The following is a 15915-nucleotide window of genomic DNA, read 5'->3' as shown; positions in this document are numbered from 1 at the left end:
TCCAATGAGTTGATATGTCACCTAAGCTGGAATCACACTGAGACAACATTCCTCTTTCAGTGCAGTTGTTCTCAACCCCAGCAGCCCATCAAAATCCACTGGAGAGCTTTAAAATATTCTGATGCACTGTTCCTATCCAAGCCAGTTGAGTCAGCATCTCTGGGTGGAGGAGTTATATTTTTAAAAACTGTATAGGTGTTTCTAATATTCAGTCAAGATGAAAAACAATGTTATAAAGAAACTAAACCTCACATCTGTTATAACTGAGGGACAGACTCCCAACAAAGCAGACCTTGCAATCATTGTTCCATTGACTCTGGGCCATCTTGTATGTCAGCAAACCCCTATATCCTAGTATGTAGAGGGCCCAGGAGCCTGATTTTCAGTGTCACTGATGGTACCCAGAGCCCCATTGACTCTCTTGCCATCAAGTTCCCCCTCATTCTAGAAGTATTTTATTTCCAGCTTTCGTACTCTTTCTTTACCTATCACAAAGGCCTCTGAAGAGACTGCCTGCCTCCAGTGGGCTCCAGTTTCTGAATTTTCCTGGAGACCCACTACACATGGCATGTCCCTTCTCTGGCTCTCTGCAAGGGGCTCATGCTATCTAGAACCACCCTCTAGCCTCCACCCCATTTGCTTGCAGTTCTCACACATAGAGCCTGCTTTCTAAGCACCAGACATTTAGAGAGGTTTAGCACAGAGCAGGGAAAAGGAGACACTGGTCACTGGGACCCCCAATACTTGTTCAGCTCTTTGCCTGCCTTCTTGTTGACTCTGGGCCCATAGTTATGTGTAAGCTTGACTTGCCCAAGGATGAGAAAGTAGAAATGTATATTGAATATCTTCTCCCACACCACCAAATGGTCTTTCCTTTTTCAGAAAAGTAAAATTTATCTAAATATTCCAGTACTAAAAGTAAATATTACTAATACTAAATAAACAAAACACCCTCGTCAACATACTACATACACCTATCTTCAAATAATCAGGCTGGAGGGATTATCAATGATTGTTTGGCAACATAGGCAATTTGCTATGTTACGGTATTTTGACACCTTCCCTTGGTCTGATTTCTGCTCCCTCCTCTACCTCCTTCCACCTATGATTCAGTGCCCAAGAATGTGCTTGTTAAATCTTCTAAGCTGGTATTATGTGGGCTTTTAAAATGTAAAATCAAAGCTAGAGCAATAAAGAAATCCCTTTGGGCCCTTGTTGTGGAAGAATAGCCTATTATGTTCATTACAGTGGGTGGTGGGTGGACTGGGGTACCTAAAAAGCCAAGATAGTCTGCAATCCCTGCCTCACCAGAGCCCTCCCTCACTGGATCCCCTCAAACTAGTTACACATCTCTGTTCTGGCTTCTTCCACTAGGATTCTGGTTTACTGTGAGTTTAAGGGCTCTGCCACTTAGAGCTGTATAACTGTAGGTAAGTGGCTTACATGTATCCTCAGTTTTCTCATCCATCAAGCAGGCACACTAATACCTATAAGTGCAGGTATATGGAGTAATGCAGGTTAGGTATGTGTAAGGGTGGGGTCATTAATAAAATATTAGTTTCTTAACCTTTTCCTTTCCTGGTTTCAATAGTTACATATTATGTTACATTGTGATGTAATGATCCTCTGTTGGAGGAAAACTGTTGCATGTGATACTCTGTCCAACTCCCACCCCACCTTCTTGGTCATTCTCTGTTTTGCTCTGTGTTCTCCAGACCTGGATGACTAGAGAAAGGAAGGATAAGAGCTGTCTTCTATCAAGAAAGGGTCTGTACATTCAGAGTACCTAGAAAGGCTACCAGAATTGAATGACTTTGATTGACAATTAACATGAGTGATATAAACATGTTAGCCCATGATAGAGGGCCGAGCCATGGAAAGGAAGAACCATGGTTCTTCCTTTCCATGGCTCATGGTGGGCCTGATTTCAGTGATTCAGGCAGAGGCTCTCTGGCTTCTGTTCTCTTCTGTTTTTCCTATCTGCAGATACAAGGCCCCATTTGGGCCTGTGGACATGGTGAAATCAGCTGCAGCTGGGCAAAGAGCCTGTGCCAAGTTTCAGTAGAAGGTTAAAGTGGAATTTTATGCACCCACGAGAGTACCTTTCAGACTTCCAACTCCAAGGAGCATAATTGACCAAGGGCCTTGACTGCAACACTCTGAAATCCATTGCAGCATTTGTTACTGAGGCACATGTTACACAGCAGAGATATTAAGGTAGGCTCATTCCTGAAAGACATAGAGATCCTCTGACTGCCAGCTGAAATGAAATCCTGATGGTTTTGCTAAAACTTTCTTAGAGTATAAGGCAGACTAGGACACTACACCCAACCTTCACTCCCTTTCTCTTTTGCAGTCTCATGGCTCTCCTAGCTTTCCCAGGCTCCTTCCTCATTTGGTTTCATTTCCCTTAATAAATCCTTGCACATTAATCACATTTAATTGTATGATTCTTGGAGGTCCCACACTAACAAAAGTACTAAGTAATATGAAATCAAATTTATTAGCCTGGAGTGTGGTGGACCTATACCCAGGTCCTATGAAATGAGATGCCATCTGCCACCTTAGAAAACAGTCAGCAGGTCTCCAAACATTGGAGAAGAATCTGTAGGATTTGGTGAGACTTTGTGAATAACCCAAATTTATTGCCTTGCTTTACTCAAAATCAGTATCTCAAATGAATAGGTTTTTGTTTTTTCTTTTTTTCCCCAGTGTTCCATGTTAGTATCTTATATGCCTTTTTATGTAGGAAGAACTTTTAAAAATTGGGATATAACTGACATAACGGTATTTTAGTTTCAGGTGTATAATGTGATAATTCAATATTTGTATGTATTGTAAAATAAACACCACAGTAAGTCCAGTTAACATCCATCACCATACATAGTTACAAAATTTTTTCTTTTCTTTTTTAAAAATATTTATTTATTTATCTTTAATGGAGAAGGGAAGGAGAGGAGGAGAGAAACATCAATGTATGGTTGCCTCTAGTGTGTCCCCTGCTGGGAACTGGCCTGCAGGGAACTGGCTTGCAACCCAGGCATGTGCCCTGACTGGGAATTGAACCGCGATCCTCTGGTTCGCAGACCTGCGCTCAGTCCACTGAGCTACACCAGCCAGGGCTACAAAATTGTTTTCTTGTGATGAAAACTTTCAAGATTTATTCTCCTAGCTACTTTCAAATATGCAATACAATATTATTAACTCTACTCAATATGCTGTACATTATGTGCACATGAGTTATTTATTTTATAATTGGAAATTTGTACCTTTTGAACCACTTTACCCATTTTGCCCACCTTTCACCTCCTGCCACAGGCAACCACAGATGTGTTCTCTATATCCATGAACTTCACTTGTATGTTTATTTGTTTTTATTTTTTAGATTCCACATATAAATGAGATCCTGTGGTATTTGTCTTTCTCTGACTGACTTATTTTACTTAGCATAATGACCGCAAGGTCTATCCATGTTGTCACAAATGGCAAGATTTCATAGGAAGATCTTTCTTTAGTCTAGCTATAGTATTGTTGCCTAAGAATCACTCATTTCATCCTGATCTCCATTTTGCATTGAGAGTACAGAAAATCTAGCTCCAGGTTTTCCACTGACAAAGTTTGTCACCTTGGACAAGTTTTTTACACTCTCTACAACCTTAGTGCCTATACTCTCTTATGCTCTATGACCTTCTCTTTCTGGGCCTCAGCTCTCATTTTTTTGTGACTACCACTTTTTCTATGTTTCTTCAGTTCTTTTCTTATCTAACTTGTGGTATTCAAGTTCTTCTAAAGGACAGCACCCTGTTGAAAAAGGAGTGTGTGTGTGTGTGTGTGTGTGTGTGTGTGTGTGTGTGTGTGTGTGAGAGAGAGAGAGAGAGAAAGAAATATGGAGAGATGGAGAGATGGAGAGATGGAGAGATCTCCTCCTGCAGCTTATTTCCAGTGTTCATTGGTGCTTCCCTCATACTCAGTGTTAGGCAACATACATGGTGACCTACATTTGCAACAACAAGGCTTTTTTTTTTTTTTTTAAAGATTTCATTTATTTGCCTTGGCTGGTGTGGCTCAGTGGATTGAGTGCCGGCCTGCAAACCAAAGGGTCATTGGTTTGATTCTCTGTCAGGGTACATCCCTGAGTTGGGGGCCACGTCCCCAGTGGGTGGAGTGTGGGAGGCAACCACACACTGATGTTTCTCTCCTGCTTCTCCTTCCCTTCCCCTCTGTCTCAAAATAAATAAATGAAATCTTTTAAAAAAGATTTAACACCAGTCCCATCTGGAGAGGCTAGGATGCTTTCTTCGGAACTTCTGATTTCTCTAGATCTAACCCTGTCCCTTTCAGTGGCCTTCATTCTCTCTTACCCTCATTGGAGTGTCTCTTCCTGAGTCTTTCAGTCCAGGCCAGGAGAGCTCCTTTCATAGCCACCCCTCCCCCTGAAGTCTCTCTCCCTGTCTCCTCTTCTCCCTAGTGGAGGAAACTCCACCTCTATTGACCTGGTATGTTTGAAGAGGGTCCAGAGCTGACCCTCTGAGTTTGGGTGGAGCCCCTTGTAGCCATCCAGAGAAAGATTGGGACTCAAGATTGTTTTGTGTGTTTTGGTTTCCAGGCTCCTTTGGAGGCTTGATGTCTTCTTCATTTGAGGTGGTACTTGTTTCCTAGATAGTCTCCTGACTGCTAGTGTTTCAGCTTTTGCTCCCAATTTTCTGTTCTTGTCCCAGCGTATCATAACTTCACTACCAAAACTTTGCTACAGATCTATGGAGAATGGGCTTTTCTCCAGAAGGGGGGAGGAAGGTTCACAAGCCTGGAACACCATCACCAAAGAGAAAGAGAACTGAGCATGGGCCATATAAGTAGTTGTGCATAGAACTGGTGTAGCAGGAATTCATTAGGGGTCAAGAGACCTGTGAAGAAACTAAAGGGAAAATCTTGTCAAAATAAAGCCCTTCAGAAACACTGCCCACAGGTCCAACATGGGGATCTGGCCTGGGTCTCCCAAAACACCTGGGCCACTAACTTCTGCTTCTGTCTTGTGAGACCATGTGTAGGTCCCTTCATGTCTTTGTGGATTGAATTTCCCACCTATGAAATGAGGAGGACTAGGCTCTATCATTTTTTAGGACAGATAGTGAGATAGTAAGTGGCCTGGGAAAGAAAAGATCTGTATAAAAGCAGAGATTATTCAGAACACCTCAGGGACCACAGTAAAGAGAAAAGATGGATAAGGAGAAGGCAAATGAGAAAAAAATTAGTGGATGTTCCAATATCCTGACAAACACCCCCATCACACCACAGCAGCCTGGCCTTTATAATTTATACAATGTGCTTCACTATAAGATTGCAGTTGGATAAGAAAAGGGGTTTTGTGGACTTAGATTTTAAACTTTTTAACTTCTAGTTGCAAGTCTGGAAAAATAAGCATTCAGCAACTTCTGTAATGGTGACAGAAATAGAGAAGACAGTTGAAATAGGTGTTGAGTTAGCCCAACAGCACCTACTACAATTAATTTTTTTGCTCTAAATCTAATTATTTTTATAGCTAATGAAGTTATAATTGATGTACAATAAACTGTACATATTTAAAGTATAATTTGGTAAATTTTAGCAAAATGTATACACTCATGAAATTATTGCAATAATCTAGATAATGAACATATCACCCACAAAAATTTCTTCTTGCCCTTGTGCAGTACCACCATCCCAGGCAATCAGTGAACTATTTTCTGTCACTACAAATTAGTTGGATTTTAAAAGAATTTTCTATAAATGGAGTCATACAGTATGAATTCTTTTTGTCTAGAGATTCTTTCACACAGCATAATTATTTGGGACTCAATGTATGATTAATATTTCATTCCTTTTCATTGCTACATAGTATTCTATTGTAGAAACATAACATTGTTTATTCATTCACTTCTTCATGGGTATTTTGGTTGTTTCTAGTTTTGGAGTATTACAAATGAGAGTGTCATTTACAAGTACTTTTGAATTTAACTGATTACTTCCAATTTCAAAATGTTTTTAGCAGAAACTGACTTGGCAAATATTGCATTTGTGTTTCTCTTTTGTACTCAAGGTTATTTTGGCAGTTTTTGGTGATGATATTTTATATCCTTTTGATGTACAATAACTACTCATTGCTAATCATACACTATCACTTCTGCAAGCATGAGGAATGGGTTTCTGAAAACCTATGCAGGAAGAATGCAAATTGGAAATCTTAAGATTTTTGTATAAAAAGGGTTGTCAAGGAACATGTATAAAGGACATATGGACAAAGCCAAAGAGGGTAGGATGGAGCATGGGAGGCAGGGATGGGTGGGGTGTGGGGGGAGTGGTGAAGGGAAATTGGAGACAACTGTACTTGAACAATAAAAAATGTAGCCCCCAAAAAGAATATGTCATAAAAGAAAACAAAGCTGTCTTGGGGGAAACAAGATGCAAAGCACTTGTAAATATTATACATTTACTAAAAGAATCTAAGAAGTATCAAATGAAGACAGTATTAATTTCTTTTTAAACCCACTCTCCTAGTAAAGACTAGGGTCTTTACCCAGCTAGGAGAGACTAGAGTTGGGGCAGAAAACACAATTCTAACATAGTCAATTTCACATCTATTTCTTTGCCATTGAGCCAGGGAATATAGCAACACAGAGGAAGTTGGTCTTTAATGATGAGGAGGCTCATGGCCAGCACACAACTCTTGTTTCAGAAGGAGGATTGAGAGAGATAGAGAGCATGGTGTACATCTGCTAATAGGACTGTTAATGAAATGAGATTTGAGATCTATCTCATGTTTTCCTTTCAGGCCTCCCCAAGGCCTATCTTTTTATTTTAGTTTAGTTTATAGATCCTTAATAAAATTTAAAATAGCCCCATAGGAGTATTTGGAAACCAAGGGTGACTCTCAGGCTAGGAGAGAGTATGCCTTGAGATTTTGCTTCGGGGTAGAAAGGAGTAGTCTGAAATGGGTAATCTGAGGACAAAAACTTTGTTCTGAGCTCTGGAATTTCTGCATGTGTCCTTGAGAATGAGTTACTGCAGAGAAAGGCAAGAGCATAACCCTTCAGAAACTATTGACTCATCAGCCTCTACAACCCCACAGGTTATCACTGGCCTTGCTCACCCTTCATATTCTTCCCCTGGGCTTCAAGGCCGCTCAAATTGGCTTGAATAGTATTTTGTTATGCTGGGCAGCTAGGGAGGCTGGGGGTGTTGTTCAGCCCATCCTGTAGGTTGGAGACAGTGTTTGTGCACCAGACTCCAAAGGCAAGCAGGAAAGGACTGGAGAGAGTTGGAAGAGACCTAGTAAGCAGCACACTGTAGTTTTTATTCCTCAGCCAACCCCCATATTGTGGTGACAATTCCAGGGAGATGGGATGCATTGTTCTTGGCTTACTGCACGTCTCTGGGCAATGAACAAAGCAGTCAAGGGGCCGTGTGAGGGGGCAGGATAAAGATGAGGAGGTGGTGGAGGATATCTGGACCAGGAGCCCCTGGGGCTGCCCAGGCGACTGACTGATCTACTTACAAACATTAGAACTTCCCCTCTCCGGCCCTCCCAAACCCTAGGGACTGCAGACTGCTTTGCTCTTCTAGATCAGGAAGAACGTGATGTTCTTATCTGGTGTGAAAGCTGGTCAATACTACCTCCAAGGAGAGAGGAGAAGGGAACAAGGAGAACTGTAAACCCAGCAAGCCATTGAGGGAAGTCTAGGAAGAAGTGTGTAGGCTCCATCCAATGCCCCAGGGTTCCAGCAGTCCGGATGGGCGGTGGATGCAGACTCCATACTCACCAGAGCTTCAAAGCCCTGGTGCTTGGACCTGGTGTGAACGTTTTATTTTAATTGTCTTTATGAGCTTTTTCTAGACCTAGCTCCTAAACAGCTATGAAAGATAAACAGTAGCTTAGGCTACGGAGTTCTCCACCCGCTTCCTTGACTCCCTAATCACCATTCCTCACATCTGAATGTATTTTATCTAGGGTTTGCTACAGACCCACGCTTCTTCTAGGTGTCTAATCATCACAAAGACATTGACCTATTGTGCCTGATGAAAACAAAGTTGCCCTTCTCTAAATTATTTTACTAAGCTCTACCCTGGCCACAGTCATTCTGAGCACCAGCTCAGTGACACTGGGAACACAATGAAATATCTGGTAAAAGGGGTCTTGGAGTTCTGGAACTTGTGGTTCAGGTTGAGACCATGATGTTGTCCTGATAGAACTTAGGGCTGCTATGGGTTTTGCATGATACAGAAGCTCATGGCTTTGTCACAATACTCAATACTTAGTGATGTGGCCTTAGAGAGGTTTTAGACTTTTCAGCCTAGGTTCTACATCAACCTGGCTAACACTGCCCAACCCTGGTGATTCCCTGAGACCCTTCCCCTCCCAACTTTCAGGCACACCCAAACTGTATTCAGTGGCTTTTCTATACAAATTGATCATCTTGGTTCATGCTACAGATTTTCCTAGAATCTTTCAAGGGTTCACAAACCCTGAACAAGCATCATCTAGCCCCTGCATGCCCTGTACTTATTTTTTAAGTATATTTTATTAATTATGCCATTACAGTTGTTCTATTTCCACCCTTCATTCCCCTCCACCCTGCACACCCGCTCCCCCACCATTCCCCCCTTTAGTTTATGACCACGTGTCTCAAGTTCTTTAGATTCTATATTTCCCATACTATTCTTGCCCTCCCCCTATCTATTTTCTACCTACCATCTATGCTACTTATTTTATGTACCTTCTCCCCCCTTCTCTTTCTTCCACTCCCCTGTTGCTAACCCTCCATGTGATCTTCATTTCTATGGTTCTGCTCCTGATCTAGCTGTCCTCTTAGTTTGCTTTTGTTTTAGGTGTGGTTCTTAATAACTGTGAGTTTGCTGTCCTTTCACTGCTCATCTTTTTTATCTTCTTTTTCTTAGGTAAGTCCTTTTAACATTTCATATAATAAGGGCTCGGTGATGATGAACTCCTTGAATTTGATCTTATCTGGGAAGCACTTTATCTGTCCTTCCATTCTAAATGAAAGCTTTGCTGGATAGAGCAATCTTGGATGTAGGTCCTTGTCTTTCATGATTTGGAATACTTCTTTTCAGCCCCTTCTTGCCTGCAATATCTCTTTTGAGAAATCCACCTGACAGTCTGATGGGAAGTCCTTTGTAGGTGACTGTCCCCTTATCTCTTGCTGCTTCTAGGATTTTCTCCTTCATTTTATTTATTTATTTTTTAATCTTTTTTTTTTTTAGATTTTATTTATTTATCTTTAGAGGGGAAGGGAAGGAGAGAGGGAGAGAAACATCAATGTATGGTTGCCTTTCATGCGTCCCCTGCTGGGAATTGGCCTGCAGGGAACTGGTCTGCAACCCAGGCATGTGCCCTGACTGGGAATCGAACCGCGATTGTCTGGTTTGCAGGCCCGTGCTCAATCCACTGAGCTACACCAGCCAGGGCTCTCTCCTTCATTTTAATGTTGGCTAATGTAATTATGATTTGCCTTGGTGTGTTCCTTCTTGGGTCCAACTTCTTTGGAACTCTCTGAGCTTCCTGGATTTCCTGGAACTCTATTTCCTTTGCCAGATTGGAAAAGTTCTCCTGTATTATTTGTTCAAATAAGTTTTCCACTTGTTGCTCTTCCTCTTCCTCTTCTGGTACCCCTATAATTCAGATGTTGGAATGTTTAAAGATGTCCTGGAGGTTCCTAAGCCTCTCCTCATTTTTTTGAATTCTTGTTTCTTCATTCTTTTCCGTTTGGTCATTTTTTTCCTCTTTCTGGTCTACTCCCTTGATTTGAGTCCCAGTTTCCTTTTCATTCCTATTGGTTTCCTGTGTATTTCCATTCATTTCAATTAGTTTAGCCTTCATATGTTCCTCTAATTTGTGACTAAAATCAACCAGTTCTGTGAGCATCCTGATCACCAGTGTTTTGAACTGTGCATCTGAAAGTTTGGTTATTTCTTCATTGCTTAGATTTATCGGCTCTGGGGCTCTGAGTTGTTCTTGAGTCGTTTTTTTTATCTGTTTGTGCCTGTTATGTATGAGGAGGGGAGCCTTAGTTGTTTATCAGGGCGGGGCCACCCAGGTCACTGGTTTGTGATGCTGTGTGTGGGGGCGGGGTCAGAGAGGGACAATGGCAGTTCCCTCTGCCGCTTCCTGCCACTGGGGCCTGCACAGTCAGTCTCACCGCTTGCTCCTTCACCAGTTTATCTGTGCGCAAATGTGTGACCGCCATCAGCCGTCAGTTGGTCCACCGCCTTGCGCCCTTAGTGGGTCCACCTGCTTTTCCACACCTGGAATCAGCCCACGGCTACTGGCGCACCTGGATTGTGGGCACTGGTAGGTCCGGTGGATCTTTCCTGCCCGACCCCACTCTGCTGCTGGCTCTGCCCTTCTTACCGGTTTGGCTGAAGAGTTCATTGTTGTCAGACTTTCATGTAGTTCAATTTTCTGTGGTTTGGCTGCATTTTTGTTGCTAAAACTTTGTTGTTTTTAAACTTAGTTGTACAAGAAGGGGCAGTGCTTTCACCTATGCCTCCATCTTGGCGGAAGTTGAATCCATGCCCTGTACTTCTTATTAAGCAACCTGAAGCCTTGCACTAGCAATAGCCAGTCTCTGTTTGCAGCTTGGCCTCTCCAGGGCAGATCCCTGGAGTCACCAGAACCAGCACACCTAATATGTACCTTCAGACTACATGAGTGCACCACCCAAGGACCTCCATGAATGACACACACAAGGGGTAGACTCAGCAGGCACCAGAGGCCCATTGAAGTGAGTCTTGGTCTATAGGGTGGGCCCCTACGTAGCATCTCCTTCACTGCAGTCTTGGCCAGTCCTCACAGCTGATAAACCTTGGGATCAATTCCACTCATTGTGGTGCCAACAGCAACTATGGTTAAACAACAACATGCAGATGTACATAGCCCACACAGGGGTGTGGGGCATACCTGGAGTACCCAGCTCAGGTGACTGGGGAGGGCATGCCATTTGGTCCCACAGTATACCTCCTACTTAAGGTCACTCTACCAAGATTAGAAGACATATAGCAGCTCAACCTAATATATAGAAACAAACAGAGGAAGGCAGTAAAAATGAGGAGATAAAGAAACATGTCCCAAATGAGAGAACAGGACAAAACTCCAGAAAAAGAACTAAACATGGAGACAAATAATCTACAACATGCAGAGTTCAAAACACTGTTTATGAGGATGCTCAATGAAATTAGGGGAAGAATAAATCAACTCAGTGAGAACTTCAACTAAGAGATAAGAAACAAAAAGAACCAGTTAGAAAGAAGGATGCACTAACTGAGATGAGGAATACACTAGAAGGAATCAGCAGTATATGAGATGAAGCAGAGGATCAAATCAGAGATTTGGAAGATAAGGTAGCAGAAAACACCCAATCACAGCAGAAAAAAAAATGAGGGTAGTCTAAGGAACATTTGGGACAACATCAAGCATACCAACACTCACAGTATGATGTGCCAGAAGGAAAAGAAAAAGAGCAAGAAATTGAAAATCTATTTGAAGAAATAATGACAGAAAACTTCCTTAACCTGGTGAAGGAAATAGACATACAAGTCCAAGAAGCACAGAGAGTCCCAAATAAGATGAACCCAAAGAGGCCCACACCAGGGCACTATAATTAACATGATAAAGATTAAAGACAAAGAGAAAAATCTTTTAAAATATACATAATACAACATTTAGAATGTTGTATTATACAAAATGCAACATTCTAAATAACCCAGAATTTACTATTGATACTAATTCCTGCAAGTTTGCTGTGCTACCATACACAAGTCAGGAAATTAAAGAAACCATTAAATATTTAGAAACATTTAACATCCAAAGCCTTAAAATCTAACTCTATGTACTAGCCCCTCAAAAAGCTACAACACTCATTTTGAAAAAAGTATTTTCTCTACAAAGAATCTTACTAGCTATACAAAAATCTGTACAGTTTTTATACTGAAGCCAATATTGAGCTGTGCTTGAATTCATATTCTTAGCAAAACAATTGAGCACACCCACATACTCCACATGCAGCATTACAGGATAACCTTTTATTCTTCATTTTCATCCTCTTCCTTCTCCTTTTCCTCTTCTTCTTTTAAAAATTTTATTGTTGTTCAAGTAGTTTTCTACCCTTTCTTCTGACCTTTCCTCCCACCCCAGCCATCTCCATCTCTATCCCTTGATTCTACTGCTCCTTGGTTTTGTCCATGTGACCTTTACTGTTGTTTATGAAAACCCTTCACCTTCCTCCCATTATCTCCTCCCATCTCCCCTGTGGTTACTGTCCGCTTGTTCTTAATTTCAATGTCTCTGGTTATATTTTACTTGCTTGTTTGTTTTGTTGATTAGGTTCCATTTAAAGTTGAGATTATATGATATTTGTCTTTCACCACCTGGCTTATATTACTTAACATAATGCTCTCCAGTTCCATCCATGCTGTTGCATATGGTAGGAGCTCCTTCTTTCTGCCGTGTAGTATTCCATTGTATAAATGTACAATAGTTTTTTAAAGTATGTTTTATTGATTATGCCATTACAGTTGTCCCATTTCCCCCCTTTTTCCCTCTGCCATGCACACCCCCTCCCACCCACATTTCCCCCTTTAGTTCATGTCCGTGTGTCATACATATAAGTTCTTTGGCTCTTCCATTTCCTATACTATTATTAACCTCCCCCTGTCTATTTTATACCTACCATTTATGCTACATATTCTCTGAACCTTTTCTCCTTCTCTCCCCACCCAATCCCCTGTTGCTAACCCTCCATGTGATCTCCATTTCTGTAGTTCTGTTCCTGTTCTAGTTGTTTGCTTAGTTTGTTTTTTGTTTTGGGTATGGTTGTTAATAACTGTGAGTTTGCTGTCATTTTACTGTACATATTTTATCTTCTTTTTCTTAGATTAAACCCCTTTAACATTTCATATAATAAGGGCTTAGTGATGATGAACTCCTTAACTTGACCTTATCTGAGAAGCACTTTATCTGCCCTTCCATTCTAAATGATAGCTTTGCTGGATAGAGTCATCTTGGATGTAGGTCCTTGCCTTTCATGACTTGGAATACTTCTTTCCAGCCCCTCGTGCCTGTAAGGTTTCTTTTGAAAAATCAGCTGACAGTCTTATGGGCACTCCTTTGTAGGTAACTGTCTCCTTTTCTCTTACTGCTTTGAAGATTCTCTCCTTATCTTTAATCCTGTGAAGTATAATTATGATGTGCCTTGGTGTGTTCCTTCTTGGGTCCACCTTCTTTGGGACTCTTAGCTTCCTGGACTTCCTGGAAGTCTATTTCCTTTGCCAGATTGGGGAAGTTTTCCTTTATTATTTGTTCAAATAAGTTTTCAGTTTCTTGCTCTTCCTCTTCCCCTTCTGGTACCCCTATGATTCAGATGTTGCAATGTTTAAAGATGTCCTGGAGGTTCCTAAACCTTTTTTCATTTAAAAAAATTCTTATTTCTTTATTCTGTTCTGGTTGAATGTTTTTTTCTTCCTTCTGGTCCACACCATTGATTTGAGTCCCAGTTTCCTTCCTGTCACTGTTGGTTCCCTGTACATTTTCCTTTATTTCACTCAATGTAGTTTTAATTTTTTCATCTAATTTGCGACCATATTCAACCAATTCTGTGAGCATCCTGATTACCAGTTTGTTGAACTGTGCATCTGATAGGTTGGCTACCTCTTTGTTGCCTAGTTGTATTTTTTCTGGAGCTTTGATCAGTTCTTTCATTTGGGCCATTTTTTTGTCTCGCCATGCCTGTTATAGAGTAAGGGGTGGAGTCTTAGGTGCTCACCAGGGCAGGGCAACACATGTCGCTGCATTCTGATGCTGTATGTGGGGGAGGGGTTCTAGAGGGAACAATGGTGCTTGCTCTGCTCTCTGTAGGTTTTCAGTCACTTCCCCTACTTCCCACAATCAAATTGGGCCCTTCTGGTGCTGGTTCCCAGGTAGGTGGGCTTGTGTACATTCTAGGACCCTGTTGGTCTCTTCAACGAACTCTTGTGTGAGGCTGGGAGCTTCTCCTGCTGGCTTCTCAACCCTCACTGGTGTTCTCAATCAGAGGTTTGAGGCTTTATTTCCCCACGCTGAAACTCTGGGTTGCGCGGTCTGTCTCGCTCCCCAATTGTTCCTCCCAGTTTATCTGCATGTGAATGTGGGACCACCCAGTTCTCAATCCACTGCCTCGCTGGGGGGGGGGTCCATCAGTGGCCTCCTTGCCTGCCCCAATTCTCCAGCCACTGATTTGCTGCAAGTCCTCTCTGCCCGGCTGCCTGTCTTTGTTGCTCCTACTGGTCTGGATGAATGTTTTTTCTTTAACTCCTTGGTTGTCGGACTTCCATACAGTTCAATTTTCTGTCAGTTCTGGTTGTTTTTTGTTTTGATATTTGTTTTTGTTCTTTTGATTGTGCAAGGTGGCACAGTGTGTATACCTAAGCCTCCCTCTTGGCTGGAAGTCCTCTTCCTCTTCTTCCTCCTCTTCATCTTCTGGTTTGTTCTTCTTTCAGCCTGTTGGCCTGCCAGATCCCTTCTTTCCCACTTCTCTTTTGCCTTTGGCATGGTATGCAGCAATATCCTTTTCATACTTCTTTAGCTTAGCTGCTTTTTGTTCATATGGTTGCTTATCTGTGGTTGACTGTTTAGACCACATTTCACCCAATTTTTGCAGTATCCCCAGTGAATAAACCAGGGTGTTCACTTTTGATCTTTAGGCGATGTTCAGAGCAAAACAGGAAGAAGGCAGATGGAGGTCTTTTAGGAGCATTGGGATCTTTTTTCTTTCCTTTCTTATCGCCTTCAGGAGGAACATAATTTTTCATCTCCTTGTCATAGAGAGCTTTGTCACTCTTTGCCATATATTCGAACTTTGACTTTTTCTTTGCAGACATGGTCTTTCATCTTTCAGAACATTTCTTGGAGAATTTGGAAACGTTGACAGAAGAGTGTGGGTGTTTCTTCTTGTCCTCTTCCTGGCAGGTTTGCATGAAGAAGGCATATGAGGACATCTTGCTCCTAGGCTTGTTGGGGTCTCCTTTAGGCATGGTGACAGACGGTATTTACCAAAAACACTTCTCTTGCTGGGCTCTGGCATGAACTGGTTTTGACAAAGATAGAATCTTAAAAGCAGCAAGAGAAAAGCAGTCAGTTACCTACAAGGGAGCTCCCAAAAGATTGTCTGTCAGCTGATTTCTCAACAGAAACTTTGCAGTCCAGAAGGTATTGGCATGAAATAATTCAAAGTAATATAAAGCAAAGACCTTGCAACCAGGATTACTCTACTCAGCAAAGCTATAATATAGAATCAAAGAAGAAATAAAGAACTTCCCAGACAAAAAAAAACTAAAGGAGTTCATTATTACCAAATCAGTATTACAAGAAATGTTAAAGGGTCTTCTTTAAGAAGAAGGAAAAAAGATGAAAAATATGAATAATAAAATGGCAATAAATATATACTATCCACAGTTGCTTTAAATGCAAATGGATTAAATGCTCCAATCAAAAGACACAGGTTGCCAAATGTATAGGAAAACAAAACCCACATATATGCTATCTACAAGAGACGCACTTCAGATCAAAAGACACACACAGATAGAAAATAAAGGGATGAAAAAGAAAGGTCATGCAGATAAAATTTTTTAAAAAGCTGGGGTAGCAATACTTATACTAGACAAAATAGACTTTATAACAAAGGCTATAATAAGAGACAAAGAAGGACCCAGAAATCCCACTTGTGGGTATTTACTTAAAAACACTAATTCAAAAAGACATATGCATTCAAATGTTCACTGCAGCATTATTTACAACAACCAAGATATGGATGCAACCTAAATGTCTGTCAATAGGTGGGGGGATATAGAAGAGGTGGTACATACATACTATGGAATATTACTGGGCCATAA

General features: G+C 41.4%; 1 protein-coding gene and 1 pseudogene across 2 annotated transcripts in view; one reads left to right on the top strand and one right to left on the bottom strand.

Moving 5' to 3' along the window:
- SLC16A2 (solute carrier family 16 member 2) overlaps positions 1–15915 on the top strand; it is a 118750-nt gene that overhangs the window by 33926 nt on the left and 68909 nt on the right. The gene's annotated exons all lie outside the window — the stretch shown is intronic.
- On the bottom strand, positions 12073–15057 carry LOC119051365 (high mobility group protein B2-like; annotated as a pseudogene).

This window comes from Artibeus jamaicensis, unplaced genomic scaffold (genome assembly GCF_021234435.1).
Source record: "Artibeus jamaicensis isolate MK-2021 breed Jamaican fruit bat unplaced genomic scaffold, CSHL_Jam_final contig_240, whole genome shotgun sequence".
Taxonomy (NCBI): Eukaryota; Metazoa; Chordata; class Mammalia; order Chiroptera; family Phyllostomidae; genus Artibeus; species Artibeus jamaicensis.
Note: the sequence above shows the minus strand (reverse complement) of the source record. Positions and strands in the feature narration are given on the sequence as shown.